This window comes from Nicrophorus vespilloides, unplaced genomic scaffold, assembly GCF_001412225.1.
Source record: "Nicrophorus vespilloides isolate i.1.1-1 unplaced genomic scaffold, Nicve_v1.0, whole genome shotgun sequence".
In the NCBI taxonomy this organism is placed as follows: domain Eukaryota; kingdom Metazoa; phylum Arthropoda; class Insecta; order Coleoptera; family Silphidae; genus Nicrophorus; species Nicrophorus vespilloides.
Window position 1 is genome coordinate 15,726 of NW_017099820.1, and position 7,119 is coordinate 22,844.

Here is a 7,119-nt window from a genome sequence, read left to right on the forward strand (position 1 = left end):
AGCAAAGAGTCATTGGATTGAAGAAAATGAATGTCGCGAAGAAAAGGACGCAATCCAACATTGATTTTACCGCTGCCCTTTGCACATCACCAGGAAAAGCAGCGCAGAGAGGCGAATGATTCTACAAGGCCTGCCATGGCCATGACGTAGCAAAGAAGATGTGATCGCAATTGCACAGGAAGGCGCCGAATGGTGGTGAGCATTTGGTCAGGAAGCCAAATGCCTCGAGAAACTTGACCAAGTTGTGCAATAAAGAGCTAGGAGTCACCAGTACTACACTAGTATAAACGATGTAATATGCAGTGTTATTTTATATATATGAGCCGTTATTTTTTATTGTTTATACCACAATTTTTTGAAAAAACAATAGTTAATAGTAATTTTGGCAAGATATACATATCATCTATTTATAATTATACATTTAATGGAGCACGATTTTTTGATAAACTAATCAAAATATTTGCCAATATTTTTAAATCGATTCAAACGCAAACCCTTAAATATCTCGATGGATCTATATCAAATTCCCGACAACCATAATCCCGACTGTATAAAAATCTCTACTGTATCTTTTATTATTAAAATCTACTACTACATTTTATAACTTGAAATTAAAATAATATTTTTATTTAAAAAGTAAACAAAACTCTTTAAAACTTAGAATTTGCTATGTCTAATTATTATTTTTATTTTTAATAGAGAAAAGAAAAATTAGGTATTTACGAAGTCTTTTGGTCCATAGTTACAGTACCGTAACCATGCAGCTTCACATGGAAAGAAATGGGAAAGATAAGAATGGTTCGTGCAAACTCTACAGCATTTTGATGATTAAATGTCATATTTACTCAAAAAAAAATCTTATATAATAAAAATACAACAAACTGTAAAGTTAAGAAAATAATCAAAGGCAAATTTCTTCGGAAAATTTCAAGATCCATAACAAATTATTATATTAATAAAATTGTAGTAATAATATAATAAGTAAATCAAGACCTATTGTAAAATATAAAAAACTTAATCTAAGTAACGCATCTTCAGGAGATTAAAAGACAATAGACAATAAGTATTTATTAGTCTTTTTTCTTATGTGATAATTTTTTTTTCTTACGAGGTATACGAGCGGAACGACGAGTTTTTAAGCTAGGTAAGATATATGTAGTATCAATACAGAGATTTATAATTTTATAATGTCATGTTGCTGACATATTCCAATATAAATCTAATTATTTTTTTATTCTAATCACATAACCAATTCAAAATTTATTATTATTAAATTTAAAGTTTATCACACAGTAAAAATTTATCGATAAAGAAGATAATGAGATAACTATACTACTTTGAATGTATATGCTAGAGATGTCCGTTCTTGAGACTGAGTTTTTTGTCTCTTTTTACTCGAAATTATCAGGTTTTCAACTGTACGTGATCTCTAAGATTAACGATAATACATATTTTGTAGCATAAAGCAATGTACAGCCGGTCACAGAGAGTATGTTGTAAATAAGATCATTTATAATTATTTAATATAATGCTCCGTTAACATAAATATGAAATGCAGAAATTGACAATTGATTTTCGTACTTTTTATTATTTTACTATTTATATTTATTTTGAATTTGTTCATGGCTAATAAGTTATTGATAATATTTATTTGAATTAAAAAACATAAAAAGCATTCTTTCTTAGAATTCTAACGAGCATAAATATTTTACGGTTCAAACCATTATACTACCTCCCAAACATGAAGAGGAGCATGGCAATCTTCGGTTAGCAGAAAAAAGTGTCTACATGTCGGCTTACATTTACATTTCGGTCTCGCGAGGACAGGAAGGTTGGCGACCGCTGATATAGAGCATGCGCTGTGAGAACAATTCTAATAGTAGTATTCATAGATAAACGAGGCGGTTGCAGAGTTTAATGTAATTTTTGTTAATTTAATTTAGTAAATAAAAACAGTATTCATAATATACAGTAACACATGCGTTAGGAATATGGAATTACCAAGTCAGAATCCTACAAAGTTGCAAAATAAGATGTGCAACATGCCAGGATATGTGATAACCAAACACCTTCAGAGGAAACTAATTGGAATGATACAACAAACAAAACCTGATGTAATTGAACTGGAGAGAAGGTTCAATACTTTTATAGTAAGCTATTTTATATCCTGCTAAATATAGTATAATATATACATTGATCATTACTACTTTATACACATGTTCCCGCGCTTTTTAGGCTTCCATGGATTTGCCACCTGATAAAGCGGAGTTAATGAAAAGCTACAATTGCGAGATGAAATGGGACATTATATGTGCTCAAGTAAGTAAACGGCCGTTCATATTATCAATTAAACAATAATTTATTTACATCCAAGCTTTATTTATTTGGCTAAAATATTAATACTAGCTTTCTCAGAAAATCTATAGATTTTTACACAATTTATTTGGTGAAGTAATTATATTTTTTTTTTTCATAGGAATTGGTTAACATCAAGAACTCACCCACTCATTACTTGAATAAATTAAGAATGTGCCTAAATCCAAAATCTTGCAGGAGTTATATGGTAAGAGCAAAAATGAAATGCTTTTTATTTTTTTATGTCGTATAATTTTATTCACAATCTGTTCATCAATTTGAACATTGAAAAAATTTAAGATTGCGGTTGGCATTAAATGGATAATCTTTGCCGGTGGAAATTTGTTGGCTGTCGTCTTGTAGGTTAAGTTCAGTAGTATATTGATGTTCTGCGATTTCACTATTTCCTTTGACTGTGAATCTGCTACTATTCTTAACACTGTCATTGTCAATCGACTTGGCTGAAGTCCATATGCTGAACCTCATTCATTTGACTCCATCTGTGATGAACGATGGCCCTATTGCTGCAAGCACCTAGAGGGCTCACAAAGGGCCTGGCTTGACCAGGATTCGAACCGGCATCCACGAAATCGTAGTATCGATAGTAAATCCGCTCATTCTATTAGTATAAAATATTCCACTCAAAAAATCCTTAACATATGTTATAATAATAATCAAATTTATTGACCAAAAAAACGGATACAATAGAAAATAAAACAAATTAATAATGAGTACCTTTGGCCAAAAGGAACCGAATCAGTTTTTCCAAATAAAAAATAAAAGATCAACTGTTCTTGCTTCGGTCCAGAAAAAAGTACAAAATTTCCCTGGGCATGCACAATTAGCTCATAAATTAAAAGTAAGTGAAACTATAGTAAATAAACAAGGTAAAAATTATATAAATATATAGAAAAATACATAAACACAAAAATATAAAATATATAAAAAATAGCAGCTGCATAAAATAATCGATAATTGAGCATATAAACCAACAAACAACCAAGCAAACTAACAAAGGGCACGCATTGAATACAACAAAACGACCAAACGACATGCACACTACTGCTGGCTCCGAAGCAATACCTCACGATACCTGCCGTTGATATTACGCACCGTGACGCCAAGGCAGCGCATGGTGTTAATGCCACCGACGACACAGTACGTAAGGCTCCGCTTAAAGACCTCCATGTTATGCATAGGAGTTGTTAAAAGGCCACCACTCCGCACATTCAGACCATGCACATTGCTGCGGAACCTAATTTTCCGCAGAAGGTACGGAGGACTCCTCATGTTCAAAACTCCCTCACTAACCAATTTAGATGAGACGTGCGCCCGTCCATTCAAGCCATACACAAAACGCGCACAGGAGTTCTGAATCTATTTAAATCGGTAATTAACTCTATAAATTGTTCATCTATTACAGAAACAACAAATTGACGGTGAAACTATCAAGCAAGTTTTCAAGAATTTAGAAATATCACTACGTACTAATCCAATAGAGTAAGTTGTTTTTTTGCAAATGGGTTTAAGCGTCTAATTGGCATATCATATTTTTTAAGGTGGATGATGGAATTTTTAGACAATCTGGGTCTGAATGTGCTCATTGATTACCTAAACTTACATTCAGGAAAGATGCGATATGAACAAAACATTCATATGTTAAGTTCAGAGTCGGAAAAACAACCGAGTTACACCAACAAAACGACAAGTAGCATAATGAATCGAGTACACAGGAACATACGTTTTACTTGGAATACCGCATGCAGTTCTACTATCAAGCGATTCATAAAGCACAACACCAAAGTAAATATGGAAGAATTCAAGGATGAGATTCACGCTTGCCTTATGTGCATGCGAGCCATTATGAAAAATATGGTAAGAATAATCTCTTATAATTAAATATATGTATTTGAATAAGTGTCCTTGAGATATTGACCGGCTTTTTTTCAGCGCGGTTTTAACATGGTTATACAACATAGGGAAGCAATCAACTGTATCTCAATGAGCTTGATCCATAGAAGTCTACGTACGAAAGCTCTAGTTTTGGAATTATTGGCGGCAATCTGTTTGATCAAAGAAGGCCACGAAAAAATAATATCCGCATTCGATAACTTTAAGAATGTACTAAACGAGCGTTACCGTTTTGAAACACTGATGGAATACTTCATAAATCAGGAATCGTTTCATCCAGAATTTATGGTATTTATTAAAATAAAATGACTGTCAATGAAATAAAATTGCTGATTTAGGTTTCTTGGATTCAATTTGTAAATAATGTCGTTCATTCGATAAGTGACATGAATTTTCGGATCCATCTTCAAAATGAATTTACTTCATTAAATTTAAATGACTACCTAGAACGACTACGATGCATTGAAAGCGATGATCTTCAAGTCCATATATCTATATATATCAATAACGTACTTTTTATAAATACTATTGTTGAAAAGAACAAAACGAAGATGGCTGAAAAGGTGTCCGAGATGGAAGAAAAGCTGCGACAAGCAAACGACATACTACATATTTTTGAACACGATACATTTTCCAAAATTTGCAACGATTTCACCAAAAAGCAACTGAATATCGTAGATCTGAAGCCGCTTTTCGATGAGATTAGGGACAAACCAGATGTTCACGAAGATATAAAAATCGAAAAGATACAAAAACAGTTGGAGGAGGCGTTAGTAACAAAGGAAAACGCTTTTACAAAGTTGGCCTCCATGGATGACCGCACCATAAGCAGTGGTCGAGAATCCGTGAAACTGAACACAGAGAACATGATACTACCACCACTTTCTCTGACACCCATACTTAGTGTACCACAAACTCCTCCAATGCCCTGTAAGGGCAGTCCTGCGCCGCCTCCAATGTCCAGTATGGGCAGTCCTCCGCCGCCTCCAATGCCCTGTATGGGCAGTCCTCCGCCGCCTCCAATGCCCTGTATGGGCAGTCCTCCGCCGCCTCCAATGCCCTGTATGGGCAGTCCTCTAGTGCCTGAAATGGAGATACCTCCACTTAACTTGCTGGTGATGGGCGGAGTACCACCGCCCCCCCTAATGGGTATAATTGGTCATCCACCACTCCCAATGATCGCTGACATGTCCAGCATGAAAATTCCAGATGTCCCACCATTCGGTCTCAAGCCTAAAAAGAAATGGGAAGTAAGCAGACCGATGAAGAAAGCCAATTGGAAGGTGATTTTACCGCAAAGTATGTACGCAAAATCCTTCTGGGTTAAAGTCAAAGAAGAGGAACTGGCGTCTGTAGAAATTCTGGAGGGCCTTTCGATGCGCTTCACCATTAAACCGTACGTATATTAGCTTGCATATCAAAACATCATATTTTTATTTTTCCTATTTCATTTTAGTAACTCCAATGTGGGTACACTGAAGAAAGTGGATCTCAAAGTCCTCGATAGTAAATCCGCTCAGAATATCAGTATCTTGCTAAGTGGCAGCTTGAAACATTTCACATACGATGAAATAAAAAAGTGTCTATTCAAATGTGATAACAAGATTTTAACAGAAAACGTTCTTAAGCAGTTAATTCAGGTAAACCATCGGAATTCATTAATTTTAGAAATGAATTCCGATGGTCCATACAAATAGTTTCGTTCCTTTTCTAGTACTTGCCGCCCCAGTCTATTAGCGTTGTTGCAAGAGTATAAGAGTTCGTACAATCAGCTCTCAAAAGCGGAGCAGTTCTGTTTGAAGATGTCGGAGGTGACACAATTATTTTGTCGCTTGAAATCGCTGCAGTTTAAACAGAATTATACGGATATGGCGAAGTCGTGAAGATGTCGGAGGTGACACAATTATTTTGTCTGAGGAACATGCACATTTAATGTTCAGTATTAGAATATAAATCAGGTATTTTAGTTGACCGATACGAAGGATATAAATAACAAGCAGACTCTGTTGCACTATATTGTGGAAACGACAGAGAAGAAATTCCCGGAGGTGCTAAACTTCGGCGATGAGATGCAGCACATCGACACAGCCAGTCGCGTCTCCATAGATATTATTCAGAAGACGCTGGTGCAGATGGACAGAGACATCAAACTTTGGAGATAGACATTAGTAACAACAGAGAGCCACAGAACGAAGAAGACTTTTTCGTGGAGGTGATGGATAATTTTGCGAAGGTGGCACGCGACCAGTGTATTATGATAGAGAAAATGTTTAAGAATATGGAAATGCTTTACTGGGATCTTTCTGAGTACTACGTATTCGATAAGGAGAAATATACACTGGAGGAGTTCTTCACCGATTTGAAGACTTTCAGGGATAATTTTATGGTACGATTTTATTTTTATATTTTATTCTCAATTTAATATTTTTTTTATATCGTCTTAATAGACTGCGAAAAAAGACAACGATGTAGAGCGGGATCGTGAGGAGAAGTTTTGCAGGGCAAAGTTGGTGCGCCAGGAGGCTCCTGAAGAAGCAGACATGGAAAGGTTAGTTACTAACATGTTTGTATTAAATATTAGAAAAGATTTAGTAAATATTTTTCATTTTTTTAGTTTATTAGAAAATCTGAAAATTGAATGAATAGGATTAGAGCTCCGCAATTGGCAGGTAATTGTGTATTCTTCCATAATATGTACTCATTGTGTTTGTTGATTTCATTCCTTTTACAAATTTAAAAAAATATCACCTACTTATTTTTCAACTAGTTTCCATTCTCTTCATAAAGCATCAAACAGTATATCATATACTACTTTCATACTTGTGACTTTTAACTGATATTTAATCTAATTAA

The 7,119-nt window shown here is 34.6% G+C and overlaps 1 pseudogene; it reads left to right on the plus strand.

Annotated features, from left to right (window-relative positions):
* The first annotated feature begins 2,241 nt into the window (after positions 1-2,241).
* LOC108565698 lies at positions 2,242-6,814 on the plus strand (annotated as a pseudogene).
* The last annotated feature ends 305 nt before the right edge of the window (positions 6,815-7,119 follow it).